The sequence below is a fragment of the Struthio camelus genome, chromosome 3 (assembly GCF_040807025.1).
Source record: "Struthio camelus isolate bStrCam1 chromosome 3, bStrCam1.hap1, whole genome shotgun sequence".
NCBI lineage: Eukaryota > Metazoa > Chordata > Aves > Struthioniformes > Struthionidae > Struthio > Struthio camelus.
In genome coordinates this window covers 89,667,336-89,688,860 of record NC_090944.1, presented here as the reverse complement: position 1 = coordinate 89,688,860, position 21,525 = coordinate 89,667,336, and the positions used below count along the sequence as shown (strand labels likewise).

Below are 21,525 nucleotides of genomic sequence, written 5' to 3'. Positions count from 1 at the left end.
GTGTGACAGCCATAGAGTCTTCCAAATTATAGGAAACTAGTAACTCAGAAATATCTACTGAATATTTAATCGTATCAGCAACTGCAATTTCATGTGTTAACAGATTTGTTTCTTAACTAGAATGAATGTTCAAATAAAACTCACCAAACCTGGTAAAGATGCCTTCTTGGGATCTTTCAAAAGGGAGCATCAAACTGGCTCTATTTCTAGGTAAACAGGAATCATAATGAGGACGTTTGTCTTGAAAATTGTATCAGTTATATGAATGCTTAATTGTAGATCTAGCTTTTGGCTGGCAGGTTTGAAAATATTGTCTGCTGCTTTAAATTTCTTGAATTTCATTTTGTTTTCATGATTCAAAAAAATTAACAGCCAGCTTCCCAGATATGTTTGTTGCAAGAAACCAGAGACAAGTGGTTGCAAGAAAGTGGAAAAGAAGTGTATATTTCCTTCATAGCAATTCTACTGAAAGAAATTGTTCTGTTCGTCAGTGTGGCTTTAGGCACTTTCCACTATTGCACGACCGGTACCTGGGACCTCGTTAGCCAAAAAGCGTTTGTCTAGCACAGAACAGTAATTAATCATAGATTTTTGGCATGTGTAGGAACATCTCATTAGGGAAATCTGAAGAGAAGACAAGTAACGTCTTTGCGACAATATAATGTCATGATTGAATGTGTAATGGCAAATCTTCCTTCCTCAAGTAACTCAGCTACTGAGCACTATAGATAGTTTGTATTAAGCTGCAAGCATGGCTTTTGCCTGACTTTGGCCTGACAGCGGCGACCAACGAACTTCTCTATATGAAGTGTGTTCATGGTCCGTACGAGGTCTTGTACAGCTGACAGGAAAAAGCTGGTATCGTTCACTAGTTTTGTCATTCTCTGTAATTCATACATTTTCAAAGGGAATGGCACTGAAAGCTTTGTAGTACTGAAGGTGCATCATAATTGCATCAAAATTGCCCATCTGCAGCTAAAGTGAGATAATTGCCTAGGCGTATTCGCCTTTCCAGAAGAGATTTTGAATAATAAATGTTTATAAAACCATTCTGTCATCATATTATCCAGTTCTCACCCCATGAGCCAAACTCTCAATTCATTTACACTCTTTTAAAACCAGAAATAGCTCACATTGGTGCGGTTCTGAAGTCAGCAAAGATTAGAGTCTGGACTAGCTTAAATCAGCTGGTCTTTGTTCACTGCGCCCCAGCAAAACTTATGAACCAAATCCAATGAGAGTAGTCAGCAAGCCCCACTGATTTCTTGGTAGCATAATTTTCTGTATGTGTAATAATTAATTTACCTTAATTAATGGAATTTAGAGGCTCACAGAGACTGTTTTTTAGTGATGTTGAATGGCCCTCCTTCCTAAGGGGTAGGTCTCGTCACGGGGTTAGAATTACAGAAAGACTGAGACATGTGCCCCATCCTGAAAAGAGGCATAAATATCTAGGTGTGGTCTCAGGCAGAGACTTCTTTCTGCTTGGGAACCTCTATCCTCTCTCGGGAGATAAAGGCCTGAGGTGATCCATTCTCACAAAATACAGCTATGCCAAGGATATTGTGAGACTGGCAGCAGCAGGTTAGATGCAAGGCTCTGTTAGTTAGCTTTATCATGGCTGATCTAAGCTGCTCCTGCAGATAAGCTCATTAGGAGGGACTCAGCTCACCCAAGGCTTTGAACATGGTCCCTCTACACTTGACAAAATGCAGACAGCTGTAAGACGCATCCTGGTTAAAGTCCATGCCTACCTGTTCAGTTCCCTCCTTCTTCATAACCATGCAGTTTGTAAATATTTCTGTATTCTGGTGTGCTCTCTTTTCTTCACAATTAAAAGATGACAAACAGCAGTGACCAGACAGAGGATTTTTTGCTGTGACTCTGCTATCTTATGCTTCTCCAAGAACAAATTAATTGATTTTTCCATTAGACTTGATACAAATCTTGCTGATGTCCTGATCATCCTCAGTATGTCTGACTAATTTCTAATATCTGCCCTATAATCTTTGCAACACCTCTCATGCCTCTTCCATGATCTCACTCGGTGACTGGAACGGCATGTTCTAGCTTAGCCTTACTGCAAGAGCCAAATGAACAAACACGGACAGTTTATAGAAAAATGTTTCAGACTAGATGACAAGATCACCTGCTCTCTGTCACTTTGTGCCACTGATCTTTCTGTGTGAAAGCAGGAGCTGCCATTTCTTCTATGTGATCCCTTCAGCTAAAGAGCCATCTGCTTCTCCCAAGGTCGCTTGCTCTGTAGGTCTTCAGCTAGTAAATCCTTATACTTCCGGGGCACTGGAGTCCTGCTGAGCATCTTGGCATGGAAAAAGCTGACTAGCTCTCCAGAACTGGGAAATAAGCCAGCAATCCTGGAAGATAACTAAGCTGGCATCCCCTGGCCCCTAGACCTGTGAGCATCTCTGAGGTGCATGGCACATCCGCATTTGTGGGTGGTTCTTCGAATCACCTCACTGGCTGGGTGTGCTGTATCGCTTAATAGGCAGCTGGGCGCCACGTCTCGCCTGCTGTTAGCACTGAGTTATATCCATGACGTGGGAAAAACCTCTGCTGTGATCGCTTAGCTACTTTGAATACATCTTCTTTGAATAAACAGAGGCAGAGCACTGTACTGGTGGAAAGCCAGCACTAACTGTATTCTCCAGGAGTGAGACACCCACTGCTAAAGATTAAGAGGAAAGTACAGTAGCAACACAGGTATCACCTTTGCCAGGTTTCTGAACAAAGAATTTCACCTTCGAAATTGAAACATCATTGCTGCTGTTGTCATTTTTCCTGTGAAATGTTTGAAAAGAAATTCAGAGACTTTGCTAAAATTAGTAACACTATGAGCTATTGTTCAGTACATTTTTTTTCTCTCTCAAGGACTTAAGCTTATTAAGTAACGTCTCTCTCTCTCCCTCTCTGTTTCATCACAGAGCATTCAGTTTTGATAAAGGGTTGAACCCAACCACTGAAGATCTTTATGCTAGTTGTATACATTAAATTTGATAGAGCTAAATTTAACAGAGTTACCCAATACGCAGTGCAATAAAATGAGCCAAGTTATGTATGTTATAAATCAGGGTGATTCAGATGAGGATATCACAAGGCACTGTGACTCTGAATTACTCTGTCACTGAGACTCAGGAGCTGAGGTATTATGAAATTTTAGACAGCATTTTAAAGGTCCTGCTGTTGGATTCTCTACACTTACAGAAGACTGGTGAAATTGTAATGGCTTAGATGGAAGAGTGGTATGCCAATAATGAAGGCTTTTGGAAATGTCTCCTTGTGGTTGTATATATATGTATATATACAGACATGTATGTTTGTGTGTGTGTGTGTGTGTGTATATATAGTATATATATGTGTACATGTGTACATGTATATATGTGTGTCTATGTGTACATGGGTACATATGCACCACTTCAGTTTACATGCTGAACCACTGTTATCTTGCAACAGCAATGGTATCCCAGAGGAGTGACAGCAGTTTTATTTCTGATAGTCTGTTTGAAAGTTTCCCCAAACTCAACTTTAGACCATTCCCCATGCAGGTTGGTCAAGCCTTATTTCTCACCCCGTCAGCATTTTAGCCTTATTCAGTCAATACTGTCCCAAAATGAAGCTAACTAGTCCTTTTCTTCCCACCGTGACCCAGGCATCCGTGTTGTTTATTTCCTGAAGGAATACCTGTATTTATTGAGTAACGAATATATTTGAACCCAGAACAACAGGTTAGAACCTGCTGATTCCATAGGAGCCTGTGGCAACAGAGAGTTCTGCAGACATACATTTCTTAGTAGAGGAATATTTAAAATAGCAATCGGACATACGTTGCAAAGGCACCTGAAAAACCCTATAACCAAGCTTGATTTAGGGAAGCGAGTGACCTCGCTTTCTTTGTTTGTTTTTTTTGAGGAAAAGTCATATTGTGGTCAGTGCAGCTCAGGCTACAGGGTTCAACTTCTTTCGGGATGGCTCTGGAAACTTTTCTGAAGGATCTCTGGCCGTGCGAGCTCTGTGGGACAGCTCGAGCCTCTCATAAGGCAGGGGGAGGGCAGCCTTCCCACAAAGATGGGTTGCTGCCAGCCGAAGACCTCGCTGCTGCACTGAGCTGTGCTGCTGCTGCTGAGTGTTCAGGATGCATGTGTGCCCCAGAAATATCCTGGGAGCAAGGGGCAATGTTCGGCAATGCCCACCTGATGATGGGGGGTGTGTAGTGCCGGCTCACGTGCCTCTGGCGGGGTTTAAGCCGAAAGGTCTTGCTACAGTGTCCTGCAGGTCAGGAGCTTTTAGGCGTTCCCCGCCAATGTGTTTCTTCATGGCTGTGGGCCAGACCCTCATCTCAGTTTTCACCACTTTTCATTCCACTCCCATCTCAGTTTAAGTCTAATGCCCTTGGTTAAAGACCGGAGATGAGCCAGACCTCAGCTCCCAATCTGGCCCTTACAGTGCATCAGGACAGCGTCCTGGCCGTTTCAGATGCAGAAAAATTAAAGTCATGTTTTTCCATTAGGGACCAATAAGACCATGGATGGAATGGTTTTTCTTTTTTTAAAATAAAAACACATCTTCATTCTCCATACCCCTAAAATTAAAAAAAAAAAGAAAAAATCTTAGCTTTCGGTAAATGATTCTTCCTTCACAGCCATATGCACCTACTGCCCCTATTCCCAAATGACAAACTCCTGCCACACAATTTTTTACAACTCTGTTCTGGCCTAGAATCCTGTCATGGCTGATGCCAGGTTTGAGAGACACTATGCTTCCTTGCCTTAACCTTTTCATCTCTATTTTAAAATCTAAATTTGGTCACCCGTAATTCATTTTGGATTCAGTTGGAGCTGACAGTCTTCAGCCTGCTGAAAAAGTCAGTGTATTTAGGTACCTGAGTATTAATTTATACTTTTAGTTTTATATGGCCGTGAAGCACTGGAGTGCCAAGGTAGAGAAATCCAGTAATTCCTTGCAGCTTACCCATTTGTGCCTTCTACAGATTATTTGTCAGACTTGTTCATGATAAATTTAATGATTTTCATCAAGACCAAATCATTTGTCTCTGTTGATTTACTTTCTCGGATAATTTATGTATACATTAAATGTGATTGCAGCAGTTTCCTCACACATGTAAACCTCAGTTTTCAAAGACCTCATGGGATGCTCTAAGTTTTAGTAACAAACAGCCTCACATAAAACACCCCATTCTGGTAGCAAACATGAGAAAATCGGGATAGAAGGAACTTAGCAAAATAATAGTTGAGCTGTTATTTCACAAATTATTCTCTATAACTAGGGAAAATTATCTTTTTAAGATAGACACTGACTGTGTACCCATACCTTGGTATATGCATCCGTGCTCTTACGTGCGCCATTGATCCTGAAGGGAAAAAGTTAAATATTTCTTTAATGAAGAGACCTCACAATAATATAAAATCCACATCAAAAATGAAAAGTAAGAATTATTAGGTAGACTTTTTTTGTCACATACCTTCAAAGCATTAGCCCATGCTTTCCCCTTGGGTGGGTAACATTGTTTGCTCTGCAATATACTAGCTCCCTTCTCCCGTAATAACTTTGAAGCTGCCTGCTCAGCCTAATTCACGTGCTATGAATATTTTGGTTTATGGCTCAGCCCACCTACCAGCTATTTCAGCTGCTGAGATGCCGTGAGCTGGTTAATGCCCCCATCATCTTACGTGTTTGTCAGATGCTGTGTGGTGAAATGAGTCATAAAGACTTACCCTCAATCTTCTTCTTTGTCATGTTCTCTCTCCCAGGCTAGGCTCTGGCTTAACTCAAGCTCATACACATTTTCCTTGCCAACAGTTCATTCATGTATTTTTGTCCTTTATTTATTTACTTCTAATTCCCTTCCTCTCCTGGTGTGCATGCAAGATTAAATCTCCATTATCTGAGTCTGTATCTCCTTTGCCTAGTTCACAGAGCCATGTAGGTATCATTGCTGCCTAATATTTATATGAAATCAGTATCCAGCAAATCCTGACCCACTCCAGTGGCTTGTGCTAGGTGCTCTTCCAACAGGGAGACAAACATAGTGCCTGTGCTGCAGAGCTTGCAGTGCAGGTTGATGAGAAATGCACGTAACTGCACACAGATCTGCTGAAATCTGGTATTTTTCATTTAGCTGGTAAGGAGAGCTGACGTCTGCAGCTGCTGTTGGGGCCTCGTGGCAGCGGGCGGTGGTGCAACAGTCTCTGCAGAGGGAAAGAGAGGGCAGAGGCATGAGGACATCAGGGGATGCTTTTCTCGCCCCTGGCTGAGGCCCACGAGCTTGAGAAACAGCATGTAACAGAGCAGCACAAAGTGGCAGATGAACGGGAGGGGCATAGTTAAAAACGTCCTTGTAGGTGAGGATAAACCCAGGATGAATCCCCCATCCATAAAGACTTGCAGCACTGAGCCCAACATGAACTGGTTTTAACCAAATGACATTTTTGAAATCCAAGCGCAGGATACTCTGGTAGAAAGAAATCTTAAGAGTCTGCTTTTCCACATAATGCCAAGAAGTTATCTGGTTACATTAATCTATGCCTGAGTTTAAAGTGGGATAAGTGCTTGCAGAATATGTAGGCTGTGATACATCCCCAGCAGTAATTCTGTTAAATTTTTCAACACCCCCTGCTATGCATGTGTAAGGATTCACAAGCACACCGAGACCGGCCAGCCGACTGTGCTCCAGGCTGCTGCTTTTAAGCGCCCTCAGAACAGCGCTGTGCCTCCTCCTTCCGCGCTTTCTGGTACCAAACCGACCATTTTCCTTTGCCAGGCAATCCGTTGCACACGGCGGCAATTGCACTGACCATAACCGTGACCAAAGGGTATCCGATCCAAATTACGTAACACGTTCTGATACTGGCCTCTAGAACCACAGTTTTGGGAAATGGCCAGAAAAGCCATTTTGTAAATATCGTCTAAATCCAGGGGCTTTTAAAATCCATTATAAAAAAAGGCAGGGAGAGCGTGCCCACAATCCAGGCGTTCATAGTAGCTGTCTGAAGTCCACGTCTCTCTTCGGTGGCAAGCTGCAGGGTTTGTGCAGGAGCTCACCCTTGCCCCCCTACGCCTTTCGCGGTGACAGTGCATTTGCACTGTAACGTAGAGGAGCGGATTTTTCACTGCCGCCTACACAGCTGCTCTGGAAGCAGAGTGTTATCCTGGAAGTCAGGGTCTCAGGTCGTTTTCCAAAAGGAGGGAAGGAATAAGCACATCATAGCAGTAGCAGGTGGAAGACAAACGAAGCCGGTAATTTCATATCTGACAAACGCTTGGCGGTTTTAACTGCGGTTCAGCTTTCAGAAACGGCAAGCAGGAGCTGTTCTCACTGCGCAGCCCTTACATTCTGGCTCAGAAAACCACATCACGCAGTCCCTGTAACTCCTTCCATCTATTGGATCCAGGAGGATGCCGTAAACTGCAGCTGTATGCCACACAGCTATTTCATTGTAGCTAAAAGTGAATATTGTAAAAATGAATGTGCTGCATGCGTAGCTGGTGTAAGTCAGAAGAGTTTGATTTTTACAATCAAAAACAGTCAAAGAACAGAAATGACTGTTGTGACCCTAAATCGGGTTATAGTAGATGAGGGTCTTTCCTGACCTTTTTATATTTTATTTTAGAAATTCTTTATCATAAAAGCATGTTCATCTGTGCTGTAGTCAATTGCATGGTATCTGAGCATCTAAACATAAGAAAACATTTTAACAAGCACTATTCAAGACATTTTATTAAAGCCATTACCACAGGCACATCAAAATGTAATACACACCGGAGCAGCTAATGGTCGGAACATTTCCAGCATGAAATGTGTCATCTGTCCCAATTAAGGGAAAAACAGGTTAAAATTTGTCATGGCAGTTTCAAATGTCACATTCACATTTCTCAGACAAAGGCAGGTATTCTGTTCCTCCGTCACTTCAAGTTTACTATCAGCAGTCAGCTTCTGCCATTTAAACATCATATGACTTGCTCTCGAGTCTTCCAGGTGCTCTCGCTAGACAGTGTAATTCAGCCATGGGTAGTTCTGACTCTGACTCTTGTCTGCGACCCTAATTCCCAGAACGTAGTTTTACTGTTTTCTTTCCAGAGATGTATTTCTAGTAAATCCCAGCCATACTATGGAGCAGTGCTGATGTTGCAGCCAGTATGGATGTTTCCTTATCACAGAAAGAGCTCCAAACCTTGGCAGGACAGCCTGCCTAAACCAGCCACAGGCAGCGTGCTCCCCTATCCTGCAAAGGCTGTGCTGAGCTGAGGACATTTCAGGGGGCTTATCACAAGAGTTTGTATTATTCTTTCAGAGACCACAGAGCAATACTTTAGCTTGCACTGAGACCTAGGCAGTTCTGAGCACTTTAATTAATGAAATGTTAATGAATTCCCACTGCGCCTGATCAGCAGGGAGTTACGCTTGTCCTGCAGGCTGATAAACTGAGTGAGGGTGCAGTCTCCTGCATCCAACGTGGGTGAGGTGGAAGAGCAGGGAAGAGCCAAGGAGTGCTTATAAGCCAGTAGAGCACTGCTGAGCACAAGAAGCTGGCAGGGTATCACAGGGAAAGGGTTTCCTCCCATGTCAAGCCTTTGAAGACCACCTGTGGGTGAGTTCCTCACTGACACAGACAGGACAGAGGGGAAGGCTTGCAATGTATTACTGTTTCAGTAAATGCTGAAAACACGAGTATGGCATTTAGACCAGCAGATGGGTCCTTCCAGTTTGCTAACTTGGAGTTCCGCATTCTGCACCGCGTTCAGGAAAGTCCCGGTGTTATTACTGCTTGCAGATAAGGCGTCCTTGCTGGTTGCAAGTCTTCCCTGAAGTAAGTCTGAACTTTCAGCGATGGCTGAGCTGAAATCCTAATGTGTAAATTTACAGCCAAGATTAGGCTGGCGCATTAGATGCTGCTGAGGCAACAGCTTTCTCTTCATCAGGACAGTGTTTCCAAAGTGCTGCTCTGGACAGACCTGTTTTCTTTACGCAGAGGATCACACAAAGCAGAGCCAAAAGAAACTGTTTAGTAGGCAATAAAAATATAAAGGAAAAAGAACAAATACATAAAAAATGTCACAAGGAGACCAGCGTATGCTGTAGCAGCCTGATCCAAAACACACTGACATTCCCCCCACACATTCATTGTAATGACAAGACCCTCCTGCTTTATATTTGTGTACTTCTGTGGCACCAGGATCTGGCCAGAGACTTTTCATGTCTGCTGCATTTTGATGATGGCTCCACCATCTGCAGTCTTGCAAGATTAAAACTTTAAAAATTTAAAACCTTTCATTTAAATAATTTAACATGTGAAAAAAACATAGGTCAGAAGTTTGAAACACAGTGTCTGTGCAAAGCTTCAGAATTAAAGCAATTTTCTTCCTGCCTTTCAAAGAGCAGCTACGTATCCCATCCGAACACATAAATAATCATGGCTAGTGTTCTGCTTTAGAGGGGCGCCCGTGGCTTTCAGCATTTTTTACAGTCACAAGCACCATTTTGCTCCACCATCCCAACTTCAAGTCTGTTTTTTAAATTCATCAGCAAATCTGAAGCCTGCTTAAATTCTGCTTCCCTAGCATTTCTGAATATCCCTCACCACTGTTGTCATTTCTGGTCTTTCCAGCAGCTTCAAACAGTTGATCTCATTTTCTCATAACCTCTAAGTAATGTAAACACCTCAGTGTCATAATCACTTTGTCTACTTCTGGAACTAATGGATTTCTATGTGATCTCTCTCTCTCTCTCTTCCCTTATGTTTCTTCTCTGTTCTTTTTAATATCATGCTTGCTTTGCTTCATTCTGAACGAGGCAATTGAGGGCTAATAACCCCATTAGGTTATTTATATTCTTATTCTGTCTGTAATGAGAATGTTGGCTGGAAAGTCCAGAGTAGGACATTGACAGCAGCAGGAAGAAAAATCAACATCAAATGTGGCAGCTGTGATAGCCAACAGCAGAAGCAGAACAGCAACCCACATATTGTGCCACTTCACACTTCTGGTAGAAACCAGGTAGGTAAATAAAGTTACACCATTCTGGAATAAAAATGAGAGAAGACTTAATAGCCTTGGCAGCTGATACCAGCTTTAAAGACCTGATCGATCCAGTGCAACAATATGCATAAACTGGTCAATGTAGCTCTTTGAATCTGGGATATTTGTTTGGGATTCCTTCTGCTTCTAGACCCCAAATCCCCATCAGCATCTGCAAGGAAGGCTCTGCTGTAACTTAGCATTCCTTCCAAGGGACGAGGCGGGGGTCACATCCTCTGATATTTAAAGGGCTTGCTCATAGCTCTCCTCTGTTGCTGGCCACATCCCAGAAAAGATATGTATAGGCATGTGGCTGATAACATCTGTTGGGTAGCTGGAGCCATCTTTTTACTCGGTGTGCATATCCAGCCTGTGTGCAGCATTTTCTCCCACACAAACGACACAGCTTTCAGGGAGAGAAGGGGCAGGGGGCTTCTTCGGAAATGGAAGATGCCGACTGGAGGAGGAGAAGCAAGGAACCCAGGTTTCAATAAGTCTGAAATATCAAGGACTTTCCACGTGGATTATCTGGGAAGGTGCAAGGAGTTGATGCAAGGGGATGGAAACTTTCTGAGCTGCAAAAGCAGACACAAAGCACGTGCCCAGAGCTGCTCTGGGATATTTCAGAAGTCGGCATCCTTTCTGGAGAGTACCTCAGCATGAAACGCCAGTCATCCTGCTCGCGTTCATCGGAGGCTGCAAAGGAGGAAAGTCCACAGCCTACAGACTGACGGAGCATGAAACTGAGATTTGGCTTCTGAATCATGGAAGAGCGAGTGGCCCATTGATCCACAGGGATACAAAGAAGAGCTTGAAAGAAGAGCAATGAGGATGTAGATGCCTCTGAGCGCAAGGAGGCTGCAAGACAAACATGGCTTGCATCCATTCTCTGGAGCTACCTCTGGCAGTCAGAAAGTAAATGAAGTCAATGCTCTGTACTCTATGCTTTGAGAGGCATCTTCAAATAAATTTTTGTTTTACAGAGGATCCTGCCCAGAATTTTACAGAATCCTTTGTAACTCTGAGAGGTAGGGAGTAGAAAATCCCTTATAGTCACGACAGCTGAATAGGCACAAATGCAATTGCTATAGTAGTGTCAAGTTTATGGTTTCTTTTAAAATTTCCTCTTACGTATTTTATTTATGAAGATAACTGTAAACTGTATTGTTAGGATGTGGAGAGAAAAAAAAACCTATCTCTCTCAAGACTAGGTCTGTGTTTGCTCTGATGCTTGGGTCAGCAATGCCTTTTATGCAGTCACATTGAAGAGTTGCTAAGGGATAATATAAAGGAGGATTAGTAGACTGGACAGGCAATTATTTTCATGTTCCAGGAGCTAATTTGAAATTTCAAAAGAAAACTTGTTCCAAAAGGATGAAAGGTGGAATCCAAGAGTATCCACAGAAGGGTAATGAAAATAAAACCTCTTTTCAGTTCTTTCCGAATCTTTCTTAATACTTTGTGCTGATTTGGATCTCTTTCATAATTTTCTACTATGGATTTAGTGAACATACATTCATTTTAAATTCAGAAGAGAGATTTCACTTAAAACGTTCAAATGGAACAATTTCAAAACTTCTTTCCATATCTTTTATAAAAGTTTTTGAACCTATACTTTTCTTCAAAAATCTTCTGTTTCAGAATTAGCATTTTGTTTCACCAAAGTGTTTCACCAAACATTGAATGAAAGTGAAAATTTACAGCTTTATTGACCAAAAGCTGTGGAACAATTCCTCAAAGATACAAACCAAGCCACATGAATTCCCAGAGCTCTTCACTGAAGCTGTCTCTACCTAACTTTCCATGAGCAGTCTTGTGGAATTTCAGCTGCCATGGGTCCGTTTCTGCACTTTCCAATCTTTCTCTACAAACACAGTGGGTGCCAGTACTGTTTTCAGTTTTTCCTGTCTACTGTTTGGAAGAGAAAGCGTTTGTATGGGGAGCGAAAAATTACATAGTTCTCCTGGTCAGCGCATAATTGATTTCCAAGTCATTCTCAGTTATTGTATGCCTCTTGAGAGTCCTAAATGTACCAGTAATGCAGAGAGAAGCCATTCAATTAGTGTTACAAATCACTCTGTTTTGACCTTTTATACTAAGGTCTTACACTAAATTAATGCAGCCAGCAGTAAAAATATACTGTACAACATGTTTTTTGAAGAAATAGCCCATTGGGAGAAATGTCAAAACAAGTAAAGCTGTCTGGAAATAGGAATCTTAGAAGTGCTGTACATTCATATTTTATAACACCGCCCTTTTGGCACTAAAATCATCAGCTGGACTCCTGCATGTAATGTGACATAAGACTGGTGAGTTTCCAGATTTCTCACACACTTAATTTTCAAAGATCATCACACACTGAAGCATGCTGTTAACCCAGCCTTTGGGATGAGGTTAGATACCGTCACAGTGTCTTCAGATCTCCTAATTTCCCTTCCACAGGATGTTCAGGGCTCATTCCCCTCTTTGCTGTGCTGCTCTGAGAGATTGGGATGACATTGCTGAAGGACAGAGAATGAGGGAGTGTTGGAAAGAAGATGCTCTGATTTTATATTAAATGGACATCATCAGTGCACTTTGAAAAGCAAACAAACTTCTGAGAGAAAAGACTCACCTGCTGTTGATACAGAGTACTCTGAAAGTGATCATACATAAAAGTAGTTAGAAAAGATTATTTCCTTTCTGTATCCTGGTTTACTTAATGAATCTAGCTGCAATTTGTGCGTCATAAATGTCAGCTTCTCTGTTGTGTGAGTGAGCTCTCAGCTTTTTTTTTTTGTATAACTTTATTTCTTTTCTTTGACTAGATGCCAAGTTGATGCTGTCTTTTTTCGTATCTCATGAATCACATGCCTTCCTGTTCCCAGCTGTCCCCGTATCCTGTCCTGGTGCTGAACCATTAGTACACAGGCTGTGAGGCTCATTTCTTTTCACTCTGCTGTACCGCATTTTGATGCTGCTGTTGAGTGGGGGAGTTGCTGAGTTTATCCCCAAGGTCTGGTATTACCCGCATGAAGGGCTACGGGCTGGCAATATTTTGCCCAGCTGGAACCATATCTGCATGCCAAATCTTTCTGACAATCTGTCAGCATACCGGTCCGAAGTATACCTGTGTTTGAGTGTACGTATAAGTATTTATAGGTATATGTTTAAATAACAGGGTCTGTCTCGGGGTATTTGTGTAGCCAGTGTTATCACCAAGACATTTCTCTTCTCCTTGCTATTGCCCCTCATCTTGCTCAGTCCCCCTCCCAAAACACAGCAGCCCTGTTTCCTGTCCGGTCAGTGCCGTGCTTCCAACTAAGCAGATTCAAAACCCCAACATTTCTGGAAGCCAAGAAATCAGCCATTATAAAAGCATTTTATTCTTGCTGACGGCAACCGAGCTCACTTTTTGTCTGCCTACACCAATCGCTACAAAAATCCAATTCACTGGAGGCCAGCTGGCCAGCTTCTGTGAAATAAAAATTTCATTTTTACTCTTCCAAAACGTAGTAACTGATTCAGGTCACAGCTGAAGAGTGCAAGCCGTATATAAATCAGAATAGTCCATGCTCAAGATAACTGCAAGTGATCGCTGCACAGTTTCAGACTCTGCAGGCCTTTCACACCCAGAACTTCCACTGACGTCAATGGAAATTTTGGATGATGACAGAGAGCAGTGACAATGTTGACTCCGGCAGTGAAAGGCTTGAGAGCCTACTGTTTATGTTTTCTCTGCCTTAGTTTGTATATGCTGGCCCTCACCACATGCGGAATGCTACACAAATGCATGACTGCACTTACCTCGAAACAGTCCTGGGAAATAACAAGCCTTTTTCCTCACGTACAGCTGCCAAGTTGAGGGGACACAGGCTGACTAGGTGACTTGGCCAAGTTCATACAGGAAATTGGTGATCGACCTTCATAATGGGCCTCAAATTCAGCTTCTCAATGCTCTTTCCACTGCTTTCCTGGAAGATTTTTTTCTTCTTCCTTTCAGAACCAGAACTGCTTTAACATTGCTCAGGGTGCCTCTACAAGCAGCTGCAAGTTCTCTGCTGCGTTCTGAGAACTGCCTAATCTGATAAGATAACATTAAAAACAATGTGGGTTTTTTTCCCAAGAGCAAACACTAATTGCACCAATTTCAAATAACTCACCTTTTAAAGGGCAATATTTGCATTCACATTCTTCTCTCAGTCCAGGCCATGCAAAGTTCAAATTAGCTAGGTTTGGCCTATATGCACAGTGTAGCTCAGCTTTACATTTGCAGTGTGCAACTGCTGCATTAGAGCCTTTTTTTCTCTTGCCGATGCAGCTTTAGCGCCTGTTCCCAGACCGAGTCCACTGTTCTTTTAGACCGACATCAAGCAGCACCACCACTTGCCCAGCGCTGGGACAAAAGGGTTCCCGTAACAGCTTCTCAGAAAGCTGTGGGTGTGAAGAGAAGCCAGCTGCCTTGTCTGGTTGAGGGCACAGCAAGCAGCCAGCAACATCCGCTCAGCCATAGAGCAGGAGAGGCATGGGGCTTCACTGAGCGGGTCAGCAACCCCCAGCCGCAACCTGGGCCCTGCCCTGAGCTTCTCCCTGTCCCAGGCTAGGCTGAAGCCGTGCCCTGCTCCCCAGGGTGCACCAGAGGCTTGTGTTGTGCTGCCCTCTGCCTGGAGAGGGGTTAAACTGCATTACTCCTCACCTTTCACTTTTAAGCAGCAAATCAGGAGTCTAAAGAAATGAAATTCTAACCACGGGAGTGCAGTGAAGTCAAGTCAGCTCCTATCAGAGAAGCACAGAGCAGCACTGCCACTGGCCTTGCCATAGGGACGCCCAGCTGGGAAGCTGAACGAAAGACTGATGTCACCCCATTGCTCTGCTGTTTTTTCCTTTCGCTGCACATGATAAAAATAAGGAGCAAAAGCCCTCTGTGGCTCAGTCCCTAGGAGATTTGGCAGCGTATCTGCTGGGCCACGTGGCACTTGCATGTTAGCAATACAGCTCGAGCTCCTCACCAGCATCCAGGAAAGTCTGCATTAATTGGCACTCGGTTGCTCCAGGCAGTTAGTGATCCATTTTGGAAGACTGCAGTCATTAGGAGCGCGTGGTATAAGCTGCAATGGTCCTGCTGCAATCAGCCTTTAAGAGCACCTGCTCATGAGCAGTTCAGCTGGGTTGAAAATATTCACAAGCGACAGTAACATCTTGCATATGAAAGCGTGCCTCTTTAATTGGGCCTCCCCTGTCTTCCTTGCACCGTGATGAACCCATTGCTCTCTGGCCCAGAATTGGCATGGCTAAAACTCTAGGATTTACAAACATAATGCACAGAGAAGCTTTGGGAAAGTAAAAGCGCAATCTAATATGAGTTCAGACTTCTTCTGGCAAACCGTGCCTTGCAAATGTGGATTTCATGTGTTTGATAAAGAGCTGAAGGAAAAACTTTGAAGTCTGGCAAACTCAGTATAAATGACATTTAGATTTTAAAAGATGTAAGCGACCACTGTGAGGAAAGCTTTCATCTCCCTTGTGTTGCTGCAGATGACCAATGATAGGAGCTGTTTCTCATATTTGCTCTGCTCTTGTTGACCTCTCCCATAGCCACTGAACGGCTCGGCTACCTGCAAGAGGAGGTACCACCACCAAACTATCTGTTGAATGGCAGCCTGGCACGTGGCACTGCCTTAGTATCCTTTCTGCAGCATCTGAAGAATTTCAGCTGTCGAATTTATAAAGTGACCAGTAGATGCCACCACATCTTCCATGCCGCGTGCAATGCAACGCTAACCTTTATTCCCAACACACTGTGCAGTCCAGGCTGGCTTTGGGAGGCCCTCTGGGCTGGGTTTGAGAGGCTGGCTGTTGTGTTAGCCCCAGTATGGCCAGCTGAGCGAAGGCTGGTAATGAGGTCCTAACCAAATGTATATGTGCAACTGTATTTTTAGCTAGCTCTCATTGCCTGTCTCATAGCAGATTTCTTAATGGTATATCTGCTGCAATAAAAGTATGGAAGGTAGAAAATGAATACCTTGTTATAAATGAAGAGAGACCTCCCTAAAGGAAAGAAGAGAGTGCCCACTGCTGATGAGAAGGACTGAAGGCTCTGATACAAAGAGGATGCCCAAATTCAAAGTGGGTGACCATCCACAGTCTAATTAAATTTCCTCTCAATCCTTTGGCTCCACTATGTAGTAACATATAATCATAGCTTAAGAATGAATCAGTCCGTCTTTGAGACACAAGCTTCATTTCCATTGTCCCAAAAGATATTCAGTGAATGTATTGCTTCTAGACCTGCTTTTTCACAAGAAAATGAGGGTAGACTGGAAGCAGAAAGTGTAAGGAAGATTCAAGGGTAGAGTGTGGAAAGGGAGTCCTGCGGGGACCGTGTAGGTTTCTGTGGCTAGCTCAGCCATCCAAGCCAACCAGACTGCCAGGGAGCTGAGGAAAAGTCTGCTCAGAATGATGGAGTCTGGCTTCTTCACAAAGAAGATCAGGAATAGTTTGATGGACACAGACCCTGTATAATTTTAGTCTGCCTGCTCCTACAGGACAGATACTAAAAGCTAGAAACAGGCTTTTCTGCTCATCTTATTACAAAAATGCCACACTCTTCCCCGTAAAGGTCCATGTTATCATAACACCTTTGATAAGGTCCCATCACACAGATATCTGGTGAATGAGGAATCAGCTTCCCATATGTTCCCGCAGACAAATACAACAGCGATACCTCATGTTAGCGTATTACTTGCTATCTAAATTCTCGGCAATGGTCAGGGCAGAAAACTAACTTTGAATACAAAACAGTTTATATTCCTTATAATTCATCTCATTTAGAATAAATATTAGGTAAACAGAATGACTATAATCCTTCAAAAAGGTGGAATCTGTGACTTACTTGCATTTTTCTGAGGGTAAGATGGAATCTAAGATTGCTTGAAGATTGTTTACCCTAACACACAGTAAAGAGTAAGGCCTGGGGAGTTCAAAGTAAAGTCAGAGTAGCTGCTAATGCGAGCAGGAGGCTGGACTCATGCACTTAGTTTATAACACACTGAATGCTAACGACATACATACCAATTCTCTGTCTGACCCGTTACTTGGCAAATGTGGGCACTGCTGCTGTCAGTCAATAGAAAGGGAAATTCTGAGCAGAAGCTTTAAAACAAACTGAGGATTTGGGGTGTAGTACCTTCCTCCTCCTCAGAGAGTTCTTTTTTACTGTTAGCTGAAAGGAAGTCATGACCATTTGTAGCGTGCCCTTTGAGGCCTTGGGCAATGTTGGTAAGCTTACTAGGAGACGTTCCAGTGGGATGCAATTGCACCGGGCAAACGCAGTTTCAGTAGCTCTTGCATATGGCCGTGGTACGAATAGGGAAATCTAGGCCAAGCAATTGGAAAGAAGTTTGCCGTTAACCTCAGCTTCCCCTTCTATAAATGATGAAAACACCAACCTTTGCTGGAAGACCTCACGCTAACCCTTAGCACACAAAACACAAGAACGGCCGCACGAGGGGTGACTATGGCTCCATCTAACTCCGCTCTTCCTCTGGCAGCAGCCCTAGCAGGAGGCCCCCTAGGGCAGGGGCAAGTGAAGAGTCCTTACAGAGCAAGGATATATGATGCTTTTCCCAACATATTCATGTCTCCAACTATTTGAACTCGCGAATTTTCTGAGGCTAACACTAAATGTGCTTTTTGACTGCTCCCGAGCACTACGTTGCCATGCAACGATCTGTGACGGCCCCAGGATCTCAGTCCTGGCTGACACTGTATGTGCAGCATGAGGACTGGCTTTTGCCACTTGCGTCTCTTCACCTCCATCTGTGCACTTCTCCATCTGCCGTTTTATGACACTTAGCCCATCGTCACTCACAGCTGGCCCTTAGCCCTTCTACCCTGAATAACTGCAGTTCCTCGGCAGACTTTGTCACCTCACTGCGCCCCTCGCTCAGGTTGCTTACGAGCACAGTGAGCGGTGCAGATCCCCCAGCAGAGCTCGGCAGAACCTCAGTTACTTCCCTCCGCTGCTTTATGTACTCCTACCCTGTTTCCTGTCATTTATCCATTCCAGCACCTTCCCTGGCTGTTTGAGTTTCCTTAAAAGCCCTTTGGTTAGGACTTTTATCAGCAGTCCTTTGGTAATTTGCATAGGGTATATTAACTAGATCACACATAGGCACATGCTCACCTCAGTGAACCCCCAGAGGTTTGTAAAGCAGTACTTCCCTAAGCCATGTTGACTCATCCTCAATTTGGGCACTAATTCTATTCTCATTCTACTTTCTACCAGTTTGTCCAGTACAAACATCAGGTTTATGGACTTACAATTTCTCATCTCTTCCCTGGATCCTTTTTAAAAAAAAAATCAATGTCCTATTTGCCTTGGACAGAAAGGCAGATTCAAAAGCAAAGCTACAGAGCGGTGTTAGGAATTCACCTGTTTCATCCTTGGGCTTTTTCGAACTCCTGAGTAAATAGTGTCTGGCAACTTGCTACTGCTCTTTTGTCAGTTGGCGCCACAACTTCTCCCACAGTCGCTCCAATTGCAGGCAGCTCCGCTGATGAGTCCCCTCGCAAAGAAGAAACAAGGCATGGAAACCTCCCTCTTTCTTCTGCTGTGAACCCTGCTGCCGAGAAATCACTTGTCTCCTCTGCAATGACCTGATCTTCTCTGAGCGCTCTCGTTGCACTCTGACCATCAGTTGCTCTGACAGGCTCTGGCAGGCAGCTTGTGCCTTGTGCAGTGGAAGAGAGATCGTGATTAGTTTTGATTCAGCTTGCTAGCCGCGCTTTCTTGGCCTGCCTGCTTGTGTTTTTACATGTCGCTGTCAGAGTTTATGATCCTTTCTGTTCACGCCGTTTGGACGTGACGTCAGGTTTTGAAGTAACATCCCTCCCTCGCGCCCTGCTGTTTGAACAGGCTCGTTCCCTTTTGCTCGTCCTCTTGAAAGACAGCAGGGGCTGGGCCTGTGCTCACACCGTGCTGCACTTTAGCAATGCCCAGGCACCTGTAAAGCTTTCATTTCCCCTAGCTGCCCCTTCCAGCTACTTTTTAATGAACTTCCTTGCTTTTATATAGGTCTCTTTTGTGAAGGTGAGCGCAGCTGTAGAGGGTTGCTCAGCCGCTGTTGCTGTGTGGGGGAAACGTCCAGTTGAAGTACATCACGGTCACTGGTCCAGGGGGCTCTGACTAAGATTTGAACCTGAACACGTGCACTACCCTGGACCAGGTCAAAGGGTGCAGCTCCTCTTGTGGGCGCCGTTAGCAGCTGCTCCATGAAGCAGCCTTTGATTGTACCTAAAAAGCTAATCTCTGCAGGATGCCCCAGTGTGACGTCTGCCTCGTCTGCAGGTTTGAAGCTTACGTGTAACAAATGTATTACATTTTATTTGTACACTGCCAACTAGCCAGAGGAACACAAAGTACTTTTAGGTTCTGGGTACTGTACAGATTATCTGACTCACCTCTAGCGGGTAAAGGCAGAACCTGTTAGACAGTGCACTGTTTGGTAACTTCAGCTGTCTGATCGCGAAGTACGTGGTGTCGTGTTAGAAGATTCTTCTTGCGAGCGTTGCTGCATTTTCCAAAGCAGCATGTCCCCTCTGGTCTGATGGAAAGCCCGCAGATGCTAGCCTGCCCCACGCAGTAAGCTAAAGGCGCGACTGCAGAGGGACAGCCTGTAATAACTGCAGCAACGCAGACCGGGGTGAGCTCGGCTTGTGTCAGTGGACAGAAGTGATTCTGTGGGAAATCTGCTGCGGTGCCAGCTCTTACTGCAACACCCGGCGCTGCTCCTTTCTCAGCGCAGCGGTGCCACTGCTTGACTTCCACCTTCTCTTAACGCTTTCGGTCGTGTCACTGCGGAGGTGGCTAGGAGTCGCGCTTCAAAAACAACAGACCTAGACACAAAATGCTGCAGAAGCCACTAGGGACTTGGGTGGGCTTCAAGGTCCCTTTTTCTCCAGGCTCCTCTAGCTGGGAGCTTGTTGGCAAACTGGTCTCCCCTCTGCCGAGGACTCAGTGCCTGGAGGGGAGGTGAAGTGGGGGGAAGCACCGGAGCCGGGCTGAGCCCCAGCCTGCAGGAGCAGAGGTAGCTAATGGGGATGGGGGAAAAGTAACCCTCCCCAGGAAAGGTGCCTATCTCCTCGGTCATCGTTATTAACGGCAAAAGCCCTGGGAAGGCCAGAGACCCGGGTCTGGGGCCGCACCTGGCCACTGGTCTGCCGCAAACACAGGGAAGGGGCTGTCCCAAACGCTTTTCCTAAGGGATAAGGAACTTGCTGCGATAATACTGAAAACCCAGCAAGAGAGGGGCCGGGAGGCAGGGGGACGGCAGGCAGGCTTTGGCACGGCTGGGGCAGCGGCGGGGCAGCTCGGCCCTCCGGCGCCGCAGCGGTCGCGTCTGGCCGAGGAGGAGGACGGGAAGGCGGTGAACGTACCCCTGCGCGCAGAGCGGGTGAATTAACCGCAGAGGGACTCACAACGTGACCCCGCACGAACCGAACCAGCGGCAACAGGCTCCGGCTGGCCAGGTCCCCAGCGGCTTTGCGTCATCGTTGCCAGCGGAAAAAAAGGCGCAGGCGGGGTATCACCTTAGCCCTGGCTGAGTTTTTCATCCGTGGGCTGCAAACCCCGGCCGGCGAGCAGCCGGCGCCTGCGGCCGACCCCGCGCTGCAGGCCCTCGGGCCGGGCTGGGCTGCCCACGCCGGGCAGCGTGCTGGCAGCAGCCGTGAAAGTCTCGCCAGCTCTCTTAAAAATCCAGATTTTTGCCTTCCGTCCTTAGCCCTTTGCGTGTGAAAACAGCAGGAGTGACCTCTGGTGTACAATTTTATAGGACGTAGCGCCGTCGCGTGGGGGAGTAACCTATTAAGGACACTCCAGACTTTTCCCCCTGCTTTTACAACCAGAGCCCCCCCACCTGCAGCGTTTTCCTAATGCAGTTTACGGTATGTGAATTTTCCCTGTGGTTTGGTCTTGTTCTTTTTTTTTTTTTTTTTAAATGTTAGTTTAAACAATCTCTCATTAAGATTTCTGAATGCGTGCTAAGACTTGTCTTGGAAATATATATTCAGGTGGTTTGTAAGATTTGTATTATTTGCTTCTTTTGGAGCCATTCTGGTGTGTTATGTAAATCCATAGCTGAGCATTTCCTGGGAGCATTTATTGTGCAAATGCAGAGTTTGGCACATGTACAGTGCTGAGCAAAACCAATTTCTTTTGCCTCCCTGCTTCAGAGAAGAAAGATCAGCCAGGAGATTTTTTTTGTTTAATTTAAGAGAAGGCAATTTTCTCATTTCATTTCCTATCAGAATGAATTTTCTGCAAATGAGCTGGAAACTGCTGAAGTAGATAAAAGTTCACAGGCAAAACATTAGCCCCAAATTCTGTGTAGGCACAAGTAACAGTCAGCATCAGACACTTATTTAAGAACGGTAGCTGTAGGCTGGGTGGACGTCTGCGGTCATTTCCGATGAACTTGCCTTTAATAAAGTGCT

The 21,525-nt window shown here is 44.7% G+C and overlaps 1 protein-coding gene and 1 long non-coding RNA gene across 4 annotated transcripts in view; one reads left to right on the top strand and one right to left on the bottom strand.

The window, feature by feature from the left end:
* Positions 1-21,525, top strand: part of SLC35F3 (solute carrier family 35 member F3) — a 197,149-nt gene that overhangs the window by 148,872 nt on the left and 26,752 nt on the right. The window lies entirely within an intron of this gene.
* On the bottom strand, positions 3,714-9,037 carry LOC138066793 (uncharacterized). Its single transcript, XR_011140293.1, has 3 exons — positions 5,754-9,037; positions 5,350-5,389; positions 3,714-4,600 (listed from the first exon to the last, which is right to left on the bottom strand). It is a non-coding gene; the product is annotated as an uncharacterized lncRNA (long non-coding RNA).